The following is a 19,202-nucleotide window of genomic DNA, read 5'->3' as shown; positions in this document are numbered from 1 at the left end:
GGAAACACACGCAATTCTGCTATACGAGGATGAATCATATAGAAGTTCATGTTTGGTTATTCTACAATATAAGGTATATCATTTATTATATCAGTCCCTTTTAATACAATTTTATCTCCTTAGTTAACTCTTCTAATAACAAATTACCTGCGCATCAAAACATTTAAGAGGTGAAAAGAAAGAAAATAAAACAAAAGAAATACCAATACACGCTTATTTTTTACTATTATCTGAAGTTTCTACATTTTGATTTCTATTCTCATTACTCTGTCTTCCTCTATTTGGGCGTCTTCCAAAAGATTGTCCTGTATTATTCGGCTGACCTCTGTTTGAGTACTGATTTCCACGGCGGGATCTATTTTATTGATTCCAATACCGATTTTGATTTTGTCGAGTTCGGCACTCGCGAGCAAAATGCCCATATTTACCACAAGCATAGCATTGTATGTCATTTATATTTATATTGTGAAACTTTCGAATCAGATTAGGACGTGGGCCTCTCATACCATGGCCTCTATTATTGTAAAATCGTTGTCCTCCAAAATTTACTCTGTCGATTTGATTCTAACTTGGATTGACTAAATTCTACATTAGGGAGCTCCAGGGGAGCATCAGAGAGGGCACGTAAACCTGCTTGAACCTTAGCACATTCATACAATTTAAGTAGTCTATCGACTTCGTCTACACTATCTGGCTCACGTGTAATGACAAATTCCAGTGCACGGGGTCCAATCCTTTTAATATGTGTCGTTTCACTCATGTTAGGATCTACCTGATTGCATAATCTTAAAACTGCATAAATATACTCGGAAAACTTTCATGGGGTTTTTTATTCCGTCTTGCCAATAAGACAAAAGGTTCACCAAGCTCAGCGGAGGCTGCGAAGGCCTTTCTTAGTTAACTTTCTAGATCTTCAAATTTTGTTAGAGACGCTAATGATTCCTTTTTCATGATACCAATCAGCAGCACTCCCTTGCAAGTACGCAGGTAAATACTTCCGTTGCTCCTGGTCACTCCAGGAATATAGAACTGAACAAGTCTTATACGCGTCAAGAAATTGAGATATGTCCTCATTTAATTTCCTAGAAAAGGGAGGAATTGTGATGAAAGGTAATTTATTATTAACAGTTATACCAGCCATTTCTGTACGCGTTTCTACTTTTATTTTTGACGAGCTTTCTTTCACGAGAGAACTAGAGGGAAATTGATTTTCTACACACTTGTTACCACACTTACTTCTCGTCTTTATTGGACTTCTGACGATTAAAGAATCCCTCTTTGACATCCGGATTGAAGTAGCCGGATTTTAATTTTGCACTATCTGGACGAAATACGAAAGGCGTATGCTATTTTAGTTGTATTCCTTCATCATTCAATTCATAAACAGCATTATAATCTCTCTAACGGATGGAGTTTAATCCTTTTAAATTTTCTCTGTTCTTTTTTTCTATCTCTACCTTTTGTTTTTCACTTGGTGTTATATTTTGTCTATCAGTCTGTCTAGCTATCGGTCTGTCTGTCAACACCAGGAATATAATGCCTTCTTAAGAAAGCAATTAACTTCCTTAGTTGTATTCCTTTTGGTTCTTTTATATCTTTTTGTTTCGATAGCAGGGTTTCCGACCATTAATGGATTTTAACACCTATCTTGTCTCTGAACAACTCTTTTCTCTATTTATTCTTTTTATACATATTGATATACTTACTTACTTGGGTGCCCATTTACTTATTTATTTATTTATTTATTTGTATTACAGTATTAACTTATCCCCACCTTTTTTCAAAAGCCAGCTTCCTAATTAAATTTCACGTTAGAAGTTCTTACGCCTATCAAGATAGCTTATTGTAATAACTTATTTTAAATAGACTTTGCAGAGGGGGATGGTCGAACAAAATCGATCCGGTTTGGAACCATGGAACTTAGATAATATAACTTCATTCGTTCTACATTAACTTTCTTTGGCTGATCTTTCCCATTTACCTTCTGTACTACACAAACATTTTTAGTATGTACGCGTATAATTTTACAGTCCTACGTATCGTGCTCTTACTAATTTAGGAGATAACTGCGGCTTAGTTGCCAAATTTCTGATAAGGGCTAAATCATTTTCTTTAAACGTATGGGCCTTCCTATGTTTATCAATTTTGGCCTTTTGTTTTTGCTGCTAACTAATTGAGGCCTTTTGAGCTAATTTTCTTATACGACTAAGATTCTTTTTCACTAGTTTTCCATACGGGGTTCGACATGGTGTCTTGAGTTCGGCACCTAACACAGCTTTTCTATCAAACACCAATTCATAAGGAGAATAAGGGTGGTGCTCGTGTCTCGCAGTATTATAAGCGTAACAAACAGTTTTAATAAAAAGGGACCAGTCTCTTTGAGATGTAGAGACATATTTACTCAAGTAATTCGCCAAAGTATGATTATATCTTTCCACCCGTGAATTTGCCCTAGGATGATAGGCAGTACTAAAGTTTTGATTTATACCTAGTACGGTCGTAACTTCGCGAGTTACTTCTGCTTGGAAATTAGAACCGAGGTCTGTCAATATATTGCGGGGTGGACCAAAGTAACAAATGATATCGTCTAATAAAAACTTCGCAACATTCCTTGTTATGGTTTTAATGGTCGTGCATAATTTGACATAATTTGAAAGCATATCGACAGCGGTGATGACATATTTATAGCCATAAGAGGAGGGCAGTGGGCAAAACACGTCCAAATTTAAGGTATGAAAAGGTGTTATTAGCTTGATTGGTTCATGCAACCCTAATGGTTTAGTAGTTGTATCCTTTCGTTCTTGACATTCGCGGAAAGTCCTGATATAATTTTTGATATCAGTTCCCATCCGAGGCCAATAAAATCGCTCATTGACACGAGAAAACACTTTGCGCTCCCCAAGATGTCCGCCTTCTAGACATGAAGTATGGGTAGCATATAAAACTTCAGGAACCATACTTCATGGAACACATTGTTTTAAATCCTTATTGGATTTACGATATAATACCTCGTCTACTAATACATAAGGGCGAGTCTCATTACTACTAGTACTAACTCGCGTATTCTTCCAAAATATTCGTCTTCTTTCTGTGCCTTGATAGATCAGTCGCGCCAATTTTCATTTTATTTATACAAAGTAATTCTTCTCGATTTGTGATTTCTTCCTCACTTAAGGTCTGTGTGGGATACCTTGACATGCAATCACTATGCCGGTTAGAGGGGTTGCCTTTTATCGCTTTGAATGAAAAGTAATATTGAAGCCTGATTAACCAGCGAAGATATTTTCCTTTTAGATCTTACATGTTTCTCAAATAACAGACAACAACTGTCCGTGAATGGTATGAAGTGAGGCACTCCTATTCGATATTCATGGAAATGCAACACAGCTTGAACCAATGTCATGGTCTATTTTTCTGGGATCGTTAAGGACTTCATGGTCTGAAATTTTTCTGCTATAATAAGCAATAGGTCTATTTTCTCCCTTCTTGATCTGCATTATTACTGCACCAATTCCGTATTCACATGCATCTACGTACAACTCGGTAGCATCTGCTTCCGAATCGAAGATGACTAATACAGGGGCAGTGTCTAACTTCTCCTTTAAAATATTAAACGCTTGACGCTCTTTATCTCCAAATTGAAAGATAACATCAGAGTTAGTCAAATCTATTAATGGTTTCGCGATAGCTGAAAAGTTCTTAATAAACCTTCGATTGTAACTAGCCATTCCAACGAAGCTATGTACATCACGAACTGATTTTGGTTCGGGAAAGTTAGTGATAGCCTCGATTCATTTCGGATCTATCTTTACCCCGTCGCGTCCTACGATGAATCCGAGAATTGGTAGTTCATAGTTCTAATCCTAGAATCGGAATACATGAAAGGAGATTTTGATTGATTTAATTTTAGATTGGCTTCCCGCAAGTGAGTGAGTACTTTTTTAAGCCTATCTAACTTTTCAACTATAGATTTTCTAAAAACAATCGTCATCCATGTAGCTTGCCGCAATATCAAATTTTAACCCGGCAAACACTTTATCGATCATTCTTTGAAATGCTGCTGGGAAGTGGAAAGACCCTGAGGGGCCACATTAAAAGCAAATAAACCTGCACTACAGATAAATGCAGTTTTTTAATTATCCTCTTCCCTTAAGGGGATTTGAAAAAAAACAGATCTGAGATCCATTGAACTTACAAATTGAATGTTTGTGAATAAATCTATTAAGTCGTTGATTAATGGAAGAGCGTAGCAGTCAGGACATATGATTCTATAATCTACCACGAGTCTCTTAGAATTATCTCTTCTATTGACTAAAATGACTGGAGACGCATATGGAGATCTACAAGGAGAAATGATATTTTATTTGAGCAATTTGTCGATTTCTTCTTTCATGGCTCTCTTAGTCTCTAAGGTCTCTCTATAGGGTGGTGAAGATACAGGAATATTTTAAATTAATTCTATGCTATGCTCGTATTCGTGCGTTACGGTCATATCTTCTAAGGTCCATGCCATGACATCTTGAAATTCAGTTAATAGATCTACTACCCTTTTACGATCTTCAGGGAAAAGGTCAAGGGAAATATCTATTTTCTTGTCAATATCATGCTGTAGTTTAGATTTTGATTTCTCAACTTTCCCAGCGGAGAGTGAGCTGGCTTTAACCATGTTCACTCTTGCCTCTGTTGTAAGAACACATTCCTCTAGATGTCCTACGATTTGAGAGTCAGGTATAGTCACATCCCGTTTACTCAGATTGAACACAGGCAGTTTAGCAAACCCAGTTTCTTCCACATAAATTGTGGGTGGTAATAAACATGAGTAAGATCGATGTGAAACGTCATTCGGTTCCATATAATAATTTCCAACTATAGGATAGCTTGGCGTAACTTTTACTAAACCAACTTTTCCAGCAAGTATTTGCATGCACTCTGCAGTTTTGATTAAATTACGCGATGCTTGAGTTTCTATACAATTGATCCTCAAAATAGGACATTCATTTTCCGGTTGCGAATTAAGAAGATTGTGTTCAGAAAAGGAGATTGAATCATTGAACTCTAAAATATTTTGATTCGCTGCAGCTTTCGTATCCGATACAGGTGTTGAGCTAGCATTTCAATTTGTCCTAGGGTTACCATTTTTATTGTAAAACTGAACATGTGACAGATTCAGTGCTGTTTGTTCTTTTCGATTTGGCAAATACTGGACATTAAACTTCATGTTCGACTGTCTTTGATTGCCTTTGATAATGATAGATTAAAACCCTATACCGTACGTATAACGCTGAATGAAGTCTATCCCCAGAATCATTCTTTCATCTAATTGAGACTGTTTAACTAATGCTACATTTAACCATAGTCGACGAGATCGCCGACCATAGGTTCCTATTTGAAAACTTAACCGAACCACAGAGAGTGGTTGAGTTAACTTATCTCCTAATGTTTGTAAACGAAATGTAGCACGCATGCGCTTAGCGATTGGAAACTTTTGAGGAATCATTTCTTCAGCCAACACAGAGATCTGCGAACCAGTGTCCAACAATGCATTTACCTTTCTATTAAAAATCCGAAAGGAAATCGTGGCCAATCTTTGATCACATATATTCGTTCGAACTCTTTTAACTTCAATTGGAATACCATCTCTCCCGATTTCACGTTTACACGTCCACATTTTCTTAACAATGTTTTCAACGCCTATAAGGTTTTGAATGATGGGGTCTTTTTAGTCTCTGCTTTTTCTCTTAATTTCCTTACGAGATTCGGTATAAATGTCAGCTAAATACAATAATCGTAACACATGGATGGCTTGATCTATTGTTGATACTTCTTTTAATACTAAGGCTTGAACGTAATTTGAAGACAACGCCTTATACAATAATCGTAACAACTCTCTCTATCTCCAATTTCTCTTACGAATTTCCAACCTCTTATTAAAGTATAAACAAAATTATCGGGTGGGAAACGAGGAGGAGTCGTTTCCTGTTTAGTTTTTGTTCAAGCTGACCTTTATACAAGTCATCAGGAAACGCTTGAGAAAACACTTGTTTTAATTCCTGAAACTGCAGCTGTTGAATGGCTTCCTTACGACATAAGTAGCAATCAAGAGTTGCATTTTCGAGACAAGCTGCCAAATAAGTACAATGCTCCTGTTTGAGCCAGTTGCAAGCACGAGCTATGGTTTGATATTGATCAAGGAACCTGGTAACAGATTCTTTAGGACTTCCTTTAAATTTTGGCAATTTCGTTATTGGTACTTTAATTACTCGATCTCTAGTTTCCTCCTTTGCACTTGATTCATCAAGATTTTGTCTATCTTCTACTTGAGGTTCTTTAGGAGGGGGTGAATTAACTTCTATAGCCTTATTTTCGTCTAAAGCAAATAAATCCTCTGATGGAGTCTTCACATCGTGATTATCTAAACTTTCTTGTCTAATATTCTTATATAACAATAGTGCAAATGTGCTATCAGAAGTGGGGGAATATTTCACGTGAGGAAGGTGAAAATCACCTTGCGAATACTTAGGAAAACTTAGATTCTCCATACAAGGTTTTTCATTTATAAACTCCTTGAGTTCTTCGCCTGAGTCATATGAAAGAGGACTTGGAGTTAGCATTTCACGGGCAGTCTTTTCCTGATAGGGTTCCTTCTTTGTCAATTGTTTAATTTCATCATCGGAATAATATTTACTTGATTCCGGTGGTGAAATTTATGGCAGTTTACCTTCCAAGGGTTTATCCACTTGAGGTGGTATACTGAATGGAAAATAAACTTCCTCATCCTCGACCACTTCTGAATCAATAATATGCAGCCTTTCTTTTTTCTTTAAATGTGTTGAATCTAACTTAGGGTCAAACTCAAAATCGCTTGTCATAATGCCAGGAGACTCTTCGGTAGAACAAGCTGCACCTTCATTAGAAGGGTCAGTCTGTTTTTCTGGCTTAAGGAAAATTGTACGTTTCGCAACCACCGGTTTATACTGTGTACTATCCAAACGAGTCGATGGTGGCATTTTACTACAAGGTTCTTCGAACTTCAATAAATATTTTCTATAACGCTGCGTTTGCGTTATCGGTTGCCTATCCACTGGATCTGGTAAACTATACTGCTAAGGATGGTCTATCCGCGGTTCAAATGATGTAGGCGAATTGGCTACTGGCAAACTGGCTTGCTGTACTGGCAAATCTGTTGCTACCTTTGCAATGGAACATAATTCGGAACGCAACTCCTTCGTGAGCACGGTTTCCTGAGCAAGAGTTTTCCTACAATATTTGCAACTTGCTACACCCGATTTTGCAATATACCAATAATGAAACTTTGGCGGAGATTTCGTAAATTTCAAAGAGGGGAACCAATGGAAAGACATCTCGAATTACTTCGTTAAAATTTGTTTCCACTATTCAAAAAATATGGCGGGTTATTTCAATATGAAGAATATAACCAGATAACTAATTGCCATAAGAATCCATAACAACTTAATAATTAACTTGCACAATGAACATTACACTGAAACATAAAACATACAACATAAATGTGAAAGTAGGGATGTCATACCAGCACCACAAAATTTTTTGTCCCGAAAAATCGAAAAGGGAAGAAAAGAAATGGACGAGCCCAAATTTGTGACGAAGGTGCAGGTCTCTTTATGTTTACTTAACTCGCTAATTTCCACATAATTCAGAGAATTGCTCACGCTATATCTTAGCGGTTGTCACAAAAGAATTATAACTAATTTACACCATGATTTGCATGGGAAAAGTGGATTAATCTAGGGGAATAACAACATAAAGTTTCAAAATATTAAAGTTGTATTACATGCTTAGTGTGGTACCATACAACAACATAAGGAATGATTCAAATTATTTGATAGTGTCTTTTATAGTTGACAGATTGATTTGACAAATAGAAATTTCAAGTAATTGATATGACAGATAATTCAGGTAACTATCTTAGATGAGTGATAAAATGTGCGTATGCGACAACAGATCTTAATCTTGAAAGTTTTACTGTGGGTAGACAGAACATTTTAACGAACTGCATGACATCTCTAATCATGAAATTAAAGATGCAATAATTGCTCATTTATACCTTGCAGTAGACTCGTAACTTTGAGAAACTTTGACGACACTGATTTTTCGCAACCGACGTTCCGTTGATGAAAGCCGAATCTCGAATCGCCTTCTTGAGACCTTGGGGTCCTTTTTTAAAATTTTCGAGGGACACACCCAATTGTATTGGATTGAAATATTGAGCTTACTAGTTTTTGGAAAAAATTTTAGTTACTGTTCCGCTGGTTCTATGAGTGATTTGGGAGGGCTGTTGTTTAAAGTGGAATTTGAACCATTACTAATGGTTGTAACGAGAAAGTATATCTGTTGGGAAGTGTGGACTTCTTTTTCCGCAGATGAGAAGTAGCCTGTGTTCAAGACATCATTACGAAAACGAATGCTTGCACAACGAGTTCAATAACTATTGCTCACACCAAGATTCATTTTAACTGTACCTGGGACTTTTGATTGATAAGTAAATTAGTATATTATATTTTAAAACGGTATTGAGATTTATTTCGTATTAGGTTATCGACTACTGTTTGGATTAATTTTTAATTTTGTTTTATGTAACAACAAGGTTATAAAGAACGGTATATTAACAGTAATGTGGGTTTCCAACCACAATGGGGGCAACTTTAATGCAGTTGCTGTGTATATGAGCTGTTATGGAAGATTAATTCTCATAGTATATAGCATTTCTTTTATATTATCGTAACTGCAAGAGAACTGTATTATGAGACTACCTAACACATGTAAATAATAGTTAGAGCTAAAATATTAAAGTACTGGCAACTGAATTGTCAGTGAGAGTAATGTATTGTTTTCTTTTAAAGAAATAAATTGATATTAGGAAATATAATCTTAGTTGTTTGTATGCTATATGAAGGAACTGGTGTTTAAGAAGCAGTGCATTAGAAGAAATATAATTGTTTTCGAAAAATATGGTAGGAAACTGAAAGTATGTAATACTTTATTTTAGATTTTTACAGACATTACCAAAGTAAGTTAATGATGAACTGTTGTCCATTGAACGGGAGTCACTGAGGTGGATACATTGAGTTTAGTTTATGATATGAAGACTTTAAAACTTTTCTTTAATCATTTACTTTAAATGAAAAACAACATATAACCTTGTATGCAAAATGCAATGATTCAAGGGCGCAATCATATGAAAGATCCTTTGGACCCGGACCACATTTAAAACTATAATCTAACAAACATTTCAACACTTTCTTAAGAAAATTATGGTTGCAGTAGGAGAGAAATTCGTGATATACTGTAGAAAAGTTGATGTTATACTACCCTTGTACTCTTTCTCTTCTTATAAAAAGACGTTAGTTTACTGTTGTGAATAATTACGTTGGACTTGAAAATCAAACACAACACTTTTGTTAGGCAACCAGTAGAAAACCTACGTGTAACGAACTTACACACACTGCCGACGCTTTACGTTTATTGATCCTGAAAAAAAATTTTATGGTAACCTCTTGAAAACTTGTAGAACCAGAGTGAGGTATAGTCGGATATGGGAAAAAAGATTCATGCTTATAGCAGATTGATGTAATATGTGGAAAAGCAGGAGAGCACGGTGACTCAGTGGTAGAACGACATTTTTGATGTGATTTAAAACAGACCAAGTGAACTTTGTGGTGGACAACATCATTTTTTCCTGGTACTTCCATTTCCTACAACATTCATTGATTGGCGTAATTAGCCTTTCCCTTAACCTAAAGGACCTCCTTCAGAGTAAGGAAGCTACCATATTTCATAATATATTGTATAACAGGTGCGATTGTCGTTGTATATATTAAAACCTCAACTTCCTCGAAAGAATTTTACAATGACAAAAGATTTTGAATTGGATAATAATACGATTTCTATGCTTTTAGTTAACATTTAATTTCTTCCTAAATATGGTTTCGGTAGATTTTATCGACAGTATTATTTGATATTTAACGTATTCACTTTATCGAAAGTATTATTTGATATTTTAAAGCATTTTGTAATTGTAGCATTACGATTTGAAGAACTCTCATGTACTTATTAGTAAACTTATGTCTCTCCAAGCGTTTTAATAAGATGTGACTGTCGAAATAAAATTCTATCTTTGAAACAGGTATATTTGTTTTTTCAAAAGATTGAATTAGTTTTAGTTGCATATAAAGCATTTTAATTTGTTTTCTCATTCTTTCATGCAATAGAATCATCACGAGGCTATGATCATACCTTATAATTATTATTAAGTAATGTTTATTGAAGTTTTAATTTACTTCGCGATTTCTTTGGAAACAATAAAAACTTTTCCTTGAGATGGATTGATTTCTCAGGGAGGAAATGTCAGAATCCCAAGAAAAACTTGCTTACATGCTGTGTGCCAACCGTAATAATCGCTTGGTGGGCTAAGATCGAACCATGGAGCCATCACGCGCCAGAGGTGAACGATTTTGAAGGCGATTAAAAATATTTTATAATCCCACAGTAACATCAATAATTGTTTGAGATTCTTAGTATACTATGTGATACACAGGTTTCATGAATTTTATTTTGTTCTTTTCGGACTAATGTTTAAGAGGACCAGAAGGATAGATTTCAAGAACTACCTTTGGTCCGCGGACTACAGTTTTAATTTTACAGCTTTATACACTTACATCCAAAATTATAGGACCATTAGATGGGTGTATAAGGATCTTGTTGGAATAAATGTTTTTTCGCTGGAACCTTTTTTTAAAATTTCATGTAAAACTTTAAACATAATGAAGAAAATAAGAACATGCTGAGGTGAAATAAACTTGGATACTCAAACCGTGCAAAAGAATTAAGGAAAACAGCCTTTGTTTTCAAGCTGAGACTATACGTGCTTGAGATTGACCACCAAATATTACGATTATATTTTTCAGATGATGAGTTCGTATGCTTATGTCAGTAACTAAAATTGAAAAAGTGAACGAGTTAGTGTTTGCAAAATGGTGTTACATGGTTCAATCTCACAACATGTGCAATTGTGATGGACAAAAATTCCATGGGTAGTGGTGGTGGTGGAAAACAACATTTTCACGAAACATAAGATCGCATAACTAACTTTTCTGCCTACAACTATCTGTTGGTGTCAAAATTAGCGATACATGAACATTCAAAAGACGAAATGTTTCTTTATCTGGACTGTTAATACGTATTTGAAATTTCATCGGAACAAGCATTCACCTTAAACTATAATAAACGAACGAACTATTTAGTTGCATTATAGGACGGCGATAGAGGTGTGGATGAAACGTTTATGTATTGATTCTTTGAACACGATTTGTGTACGAGCAATTCAATTTTATTTAACTTTTAATATCTTATACGACCATTCAATATTTATTATTTCTTCTACACAATCACCTTAATCGTTTGACCATTCGAATGTTAGTAGAAAAAATGCTTTATTTAATAACATGAGCACGAAAATCTACGAGAAATGTATTAAACAACATTCTTAATTAACACTGTTCGGAATACTTCTTTGAACGGAAAGTTTGGTCCATTGGTAGAGTGCACTCATCTGGCACGAGGATTCCTAGTTCAATAACAGACCGTGACAATTTGTGATGGACAACACCATGTGGATTTTCTCGGGGTTCTTCATTTCCTCCCACTTTCTTCATATTCAACATTTTACAATCATTTGCCATTCAATGTTGCCCACATGTAAAATATATCGAGTACATGAGTATATAAGATTCATGCCAGAATAAATGTTTTCGCTTTGCCCTCAAGCCAGAAATAAAGCAGCAGCTCGTATCCACTAAGTGAAATTTTTCGAGTCGCTACTCGCCAAATTTCACGAGTTTCGTGGATACCAGTTTCATCTTGAACATCACGAACACGAACATCAAAAATGTCGTTCTACCACTGAGACACCGCGCTCTCCTGCTTTTCTACATACTACATCAATCTGCTATAAGCATGAATCTTTTTTCCCATATCCGACTATACCTCACTCTGGTTCTACAAGTTTTCAAAAGGTTACCATACAATGTTTATTGTCAAGATCAATAAAACTAAAGCGTCTGCAGTGTGTGTCAGTCCGTTATACAAAGGTTTTCTACTGGTTGCCTAACAAAAGTGTTGTGTTTGATTTTCAAGTCCAACGTAATTATTCACAACAGTACACTAACTTCTTTTTATAAGAAAAGAAAGAGTACAAGGGTAGTATAACATCAACTTTTCTACAGTATATCACGAATTTCTCTCCTACTGCAACCATAATTTTCTTAAGAAAGTGTTGAAATGTTTGTTAGATTATAGTTTTAAATGTGGTCCGGGTCCAAAGGATCTTTCATATGATTGCGCCCTTGAATCATTGCATTTTGCATACAAGGTTATATGTTGTTTTTCATTTAAAGTAAATGATTAAAGAAAAGTTTTAAAGTCTTCATATCATAAACTAAACACAATATATCCACCTCAGTGACTCCCGTTCAATGGACAACAGTTCATCATTAACTTACTTTGGTAATGTCTGTAAAAATCTAAAATAAAGTATTACATACTTTCAGTTTCCTACCATATTCTTCGAAAACAATTATATTTCTTCTAATGCACTGCTTCTTAAACACCAGTTCCTTCATATAGCATACAAACAACTAAGATTATATTTCCTAATATCAATTTATTTCTTTAAAAGAAAACAATACATTACCCTCACTGACAATTCAGTTGCCAGTACTTTAATATTTTAGCTCTAACTATTATTTACATGTGTTAAGTAGTCTCATAATACAGTTCTCTTGCAGTTGCGATAATATAAAAGAAATGCTATATACTATGAGAATTAATCTTCCATAACAGCTCATATACACAGCAACTGCATTAAAGTTGTCCCCATTGTGGTTGGAAACCCACATTACTGTTAATATACTGTTCTTTATAACCTTGTTGTTACATAAAACAAAATTAAAAATTAATCCAAACAGTAGTCGATAACCTAATACGAAATAAATCTCAATACCGTTTTAAAATATAATATACTAATTTACTTATCAATCAAAAGTCCCAGGTACAGATAAAATGAATCTTGGTGTGAGCAATAGTTATTCAATTCGTTGTGCAAGCATTCGTTTTCGTAATGCTGTCTTGAACACAGGCTACTTCTCATCTGCGTAAAAAGAAGTCCACACTTCCCAATAGATATACTTTCTCGTTACAACCATTAGTAATGGTTCAAATTCCACTTTAAACAACAGCCCTCCCAAATCACTCATAGAACCAGCGAAACAGTAACTAACAATTTTCCATAAAATAGTAAGTTCAATATTTCAATTTAATACAATTGCAGAGAATAAAAGAGCAAAACGACAGTTCGTCTTAAATTACCAAATTTAATTCAATAAGTGTAAATTGCACAATATAATCTCTTTAAGGTTTAGGAGATCCAATTTCGTGAGCCCGACAATTTTCATCTGTTATAACTGTATGTCATGTATTCAGTCACAAATATATCTACACTGTATATGCAGACAACTAAGACATTAAAAAAATATTTTCTTTGGCATTTGTAACAATTACAATAAAGTTTAAAATTGTCGAAATTCTGAATAATTCTAATTAAAGTTAAAAATTGACAGACATCTATTTCAACTGTAAAAGGGATATGTTAGCTATTAATTGTAATAGAAGTTATTAAATTCTTACGTTTCTGGCGGTCATAACACCAATAAAAGATATTTTCTTGTTTTTCTAAATTACAAACATCTACAAATAAAATACACTTTTAGTTCAAACAAACATTTATTACAATTCAAGTAAAATACAAAATCGTATCAGATTGTGTGTGAATATAATATGCAATCCTCAAAACATTTTTAACTTGTCGGTTGCATAATCTTCCAGGTGCCAATATCAAATATTCATACTCATTATTATATACGCAAAATGTATCTATCTCTCCGGCACGCTAATTTCCATACTTCACAGTCAAGCTAATAGTAATTGCTAATGGTGTTGGTTACCTTGTACTTAATGTTACTTGTCCTTAAAGTTCTAGAGTAAAGCAATTTAACCGAACTATACGTTCAAAGTGGTGTCTCTTATTTAAAGCAATTGCTTCCATCTGCAGTAAGACTAATCCTAATAAACCTAGCACACCATTACTATCACGATCTGCGCTGTCAGAAAAATCTCCGTCTCTTGTATTGCCTTAAAAGTGTCGTTAGCTACTAAATAATGTCAAAATTATCCCTGACGTACATTACGTGTTATTAGATATACCTTCTTTACTAGTATGTATGAAGCTAAATAAAAATCTAGTTTTGTATAAAGAGTTTCAAAGAGTATAATTCTCCATTAACTGCTACAATAAATTTCTATTCTCGTTCATAAACATTAAATAGCACTGATCATAAAAATAAGTCACTTCTGAAACGAAATGCTTTCGCTCATTAAAGTGTATTTCCAGTTTAAACATTGTGTATGGAGTTCTCCCTTTCCACCTACAATCTCATTCCACCAAATTATAAATGCGTACTTTATTCATCACTCTCCTTTATCCAAAATATAATACATAGAAGAGCTATGGTGGGTACGCGATACAGCGTTCTCCCTTGGTTTGCTTCATGACAGAAAAGAAAAAATGCAAATACAGTGAAACCTCTCAATAGCGGACACCAATGGGACATGAAGTTTGTCCGTTACTGAGAGGTGTCCGTTATAGAGAGGTTACAGAAATTTAATTTCTCATAAGGGTAATTGCATGCACTAATATCCAGTAAATACATTATGTATGGGCGTAAATACGTAAAATTCAATATGAAAATAGTCTTATTTAGTATAATATGAATTACTAGGAGCGATGAAAGAGAAATTCATTTCTATTAAATCATAGCCTATTATTGCTGGGCAATGTTTAACGAAAAAGGCATCCTTTTCCCTCTACAACGGTAATAAAACTCATTAGCAATTGCCCTCTAAAAGTCCTCAGTACGATTGCAGAAGAAACGTATACATGTGTGTGTGTGTGTTTGTGTACTGGCGCGGCATCTTCGTTGACAGAATGGATGAAAAGGCAAGCTACTGGGGGTGCATATTTATTGACCCAGGCCCAATCAAAAATAATATCCTTTTAGAGAAAATGAAAAAAGAAGCCGGGAAAACTCCAACCCAGACTTGTTCCAATATCGTGAGTAAAAGAAAAATGTTTCTTTTCCAAAAAAGTAAGAGAGGTAGCATTGCTCGTTGAAAATGCTATTGTAAAACAGTGTTTGCTTTGTTATCTATGAAATTGTCGGTAAAGATGCAAGGTCCAGACGAAAGGGATTAAATTTTTTAGGGAAGGGAAGGTCTTTCGCATAGAAAACCTGGCCTTACGACTAACCCTGCATGAGTGTTATTGCGTATTGAAAATTTCGTAGGATTTCTGCCAGAAAGCAGTTTATTGCAAAAAAAAATCAAGTTCAGCTGTTTTGTTTAATGTTTCACCAGATCTGGACTCATGGGAGATACACTTATGGGGAAAAGACTTTTCTGTATACTCTAATATATCGCAGAACCGAGAATAATTCCTGTCCGTTGTGAAGAGGTTATTCAAATGTTTTTGGGGAAAGGACTGTCAGCGTCCGTATCTGAGAGTGTCCGTAAGTGGGAGGGTTTTGTTCCGTAATAGAACATATATTTTTGCCGGGACAACAAATCTGTCCGTATTATAGTGTCCATTATTGAGAGGTTTCCGTTAAGGGAGGTTTCACTGTAGTTACTTATCGTATTACGACTTTTTTCAAATTACAAAAATATAATATCCAACGTAGCACTAACGTTCCCAACCATATTGACTTTGCATGTAAGAAACCCATGGTTCGATACCCGGTGCAAATACTACTAACTACCTGCCCCATGTAAGTTTGTTCTTACACAGTAAAAAATATAACATTTATAAGTGAAAAGTCCACAGTGCAAGCATAAAAAAGATTAGCGTACGGTTTTCCACGTAAAAAATCTTGGTTCGAGTCCCTGCAGTGTCATAGCTCCCTATCCAATATAACTTTCTTTTTAACATGTACTTTACCAATACCAGTTATATGTCTTACACAATTCATAGCTACATATAAGTAACAAAGTTTAATAAGCAAAATGTTTATCGTACGGTTTTCCTCGTGGAAGAGCCATGGTTCAATTCCCGGTGCGGATTCTGCTAACTACCTGTCCCATGTAAGTTTGTTCTTACACATTAAAAAATATAATATTTTTAAGTGAAAAGTCCACAGTGCAAGGAAAAGGTTTAGCATACGGTTCTCCACGTAAAAATTCTTGGTTTGAGTCGTGGCAGTGTCATGGCTCCCTATCCAATATAACTTCCTTCTTAACATATACTTTATAAATACCAGTTATATGTCTCGCACAATTCATAACTACATATAAGTAACAAACCCTGCTAAACAAAAGGTGTATCTTACGGTTTTCCACGTGGGACCCTAATTCGATTCCCGGTGCGAATTCTGCTAACTTCCTGTTCAGCATAAATTTGTTCTTAACATATAATTTATATATGCCTGTTATGTCTTACACAATTCATAGCTATATATAAGTAACAAGTTCGCACCGGAAGCAAAAGTTTTATCGTACGGTTTTCCACGTGGAGAACCCTAGTTCGAGTCCCGGTACAATGAACAATGTTAATTCCCTCTACCCTCTCTATTCACTATACTATATCTTAGTCAAGTTATAATTGCATAAAAGTACTCCGAGTCATATGGTATTCAATGCCAGAAAATCCGCAATCAATATCCGATTAAAACAAGCACTTCTTTTCCCTTATACTCCCGACAATTACAATATGTTTTACATGTATTTCATTTCCAATGTCCCTTCCCATATAAAAATGAACAAGCATGAAACAGAAAAACTACAAAGTTAGTACCTACCAATAATTTTCTCTTCCAGTCCCTTCTACGTGTCAATTTTCTTCTTCCAACACTGTACTTATGCTTCTTATCTCTTATACGTGATACGAATCATGAAAATGAATCTTTATTTATATAGGTCTAATAACCTTAAGAGCCTTTCGAAACTTCGAGAATATTCTTTCCCCTATTCCAACGATAATAACCTTGAGAGCAAATCTGGAACCTTCTAGCATTTTATTTCACCCATTCCGACGACCAACATCTGCTGCCGCGTTACATGTCATGCATATGAATGAATCAGACAATAGATTACCTTGTTATACGTATGTGATCTGTATATTTTATTTCCTAAAGTTATTTTGATATTCTGCTTGTCCAATTAGCATTTTTTCAAGCTGAAAACATTTATTCTATGTCATGTTCTCTTTTCCATATATAATATCCGTACGCAGGTGTATATATTATCGTATTTCTTCTGTGTCATTTACAAGATCATTAATATGCGGAAGAAAGGTGTATCAATTATTCAAACTTTCAACCGCCCGTGCATTAGGAACTGCTAAAATGTTGAAAATCTTCTCACTCATAAATATTCATGATTGAGGAGAATTGTCTAACAATCTACTTAGGGCCTCATCCAAGGGGATAAATTGGGCCAAAAACCGAACACGTAGTACAACGTATTGCTTACGTTTATATTTTGGCAATTTTTTACCCATGAAAGGGAACGAGGTGGACCATCTAAATTTATAGTGATATATATTAGGGTTATATACTATTATACCAAATGTTTAAATTTGGCAATTTCCAAAATTTGAGGGGTGGGCCAAGGTACCTAAGACACACAGACACGCAACTGGACGGGAAAGGTTGTTGGATACAAATTTCTCATAGCTAGAAACAATTGGCCTATATAGAATCTTGCTTTGCTCTATAATACCAGTAAGTTAATGGGGAGTGTGGGAACGGGAAAATTTAATTTAAGTATTCGTTTTTAGAAATTCTTATAGCTATAGGGTTAAACCGCGAGAACAAAGTATAAAATTGTTTATTTTTTAATCCCAGATGCTCAGATATTAAGAACGAGGTTTGGTTATATGAGTGACGTGATGTGTGTTATTTATATTTGGAATACATATTTATCGCTATCAACAATTGGAGACTTTGGGGCAAGAACCCGTCAAGTCCAAAAAGTGAAAGTTTAAAGGAGATAGCTTCACACAGGTTTCTTCTGATCCGATTTTCTTCAAACTTTGCACCTATACACTAAACTGAAAATATGTCGACACGTATTTTTTGTTTCGTTCGGAAAATATGTTAAGGGTGGCAATGGGCCCCTTTTCAAAAGAGAGTCCCCTTGATTAAAAGAGCTACATTAAAGAAACGAAACAACGCCGATGCAAAGATGACTTCAAAGTAGGAAATACAGGTTTTATCGTTTTTGAAAGAAAAGGGTTGTAGGGGGCAATGACCCCCTTCGAAATGACAAAAGACCCCACACAATCCTTACGGAAATTGGATTTAGGTGGAATTGCTTGTAACCGTGGTTAGTTGTAGATATGGTGTTCCTGACAAACAGTTTCAATGGCCACAGCCAGAAATCACTGACCGTTTGGCCACTACAGGACCACTTTTGTTTAAAACAACCGAAGATAACATTCTGGATTTCCGTAAAAATGACTAAAACCGTGATATGTTGTAAATATTGTGGTCCTGAGAAAAAGTCTTAAAGAGCATAACCGCCAATCACTGATCGTTTGGCCACTACAGGGTCACTTTTTTGAAAGCAGCTGAAGATAGTGATATTCTGGATTTCGATTAAAATGACTGAAACTGTGATATGTTGTAGATGTTGTGTTTCTGAGAAAAAGTCTCAATAAGCACAACTGTAAATCACTGACCGTTTGGCCACCGCAGAGCTACATTTTTAAAAACAGCAGAAGGTAACGTTATTCTGGATTTCGGTGGAATTGCTTGAAACCATGATTTGTTGTAGATATTGTGACCGTGAGGAAAAGTCTTAATTGGCAAATTACCACTCAATAACTGTTTGGCCACTACGAGGCCAGTTTTTTGAAAGCAACCAAAGATAGTGATGTTCTGGATTTCAGTGAAAATGACTGAAACTGATATGTTGTGGATATTGTGATCCTGAGAAAAGGTCTTAATGGGCACAACCACTAACCACTGACCGTTTGGCGACTACGAGGCAACTTTTTTGAAAGCAGCCGCGCCCAAGATAGTGATATTCAGAATTTCGGTCAAAATGACAGAAACCGT

Source organism: Thermobia domestica, chromosome 3 (assembly GCF_964235325.1).
Source record: "Thermobia domestica chromosome 3, izTheDome1.hap1.1, whole genome shotgun sequence".
In the NCBI taxonomy this organism is placed as follows: domain Eukaryota; kingdom Metazoa; phylum Arthropoda; class Insecta; order Zygentoma; family Lepismatidae; genus Thermobia; species Thermobia domestica.
The sequence above is the reverse complement of the archived record's forward strand: the minus strand, read 5'-3'. Positions refer to the sequence as shown.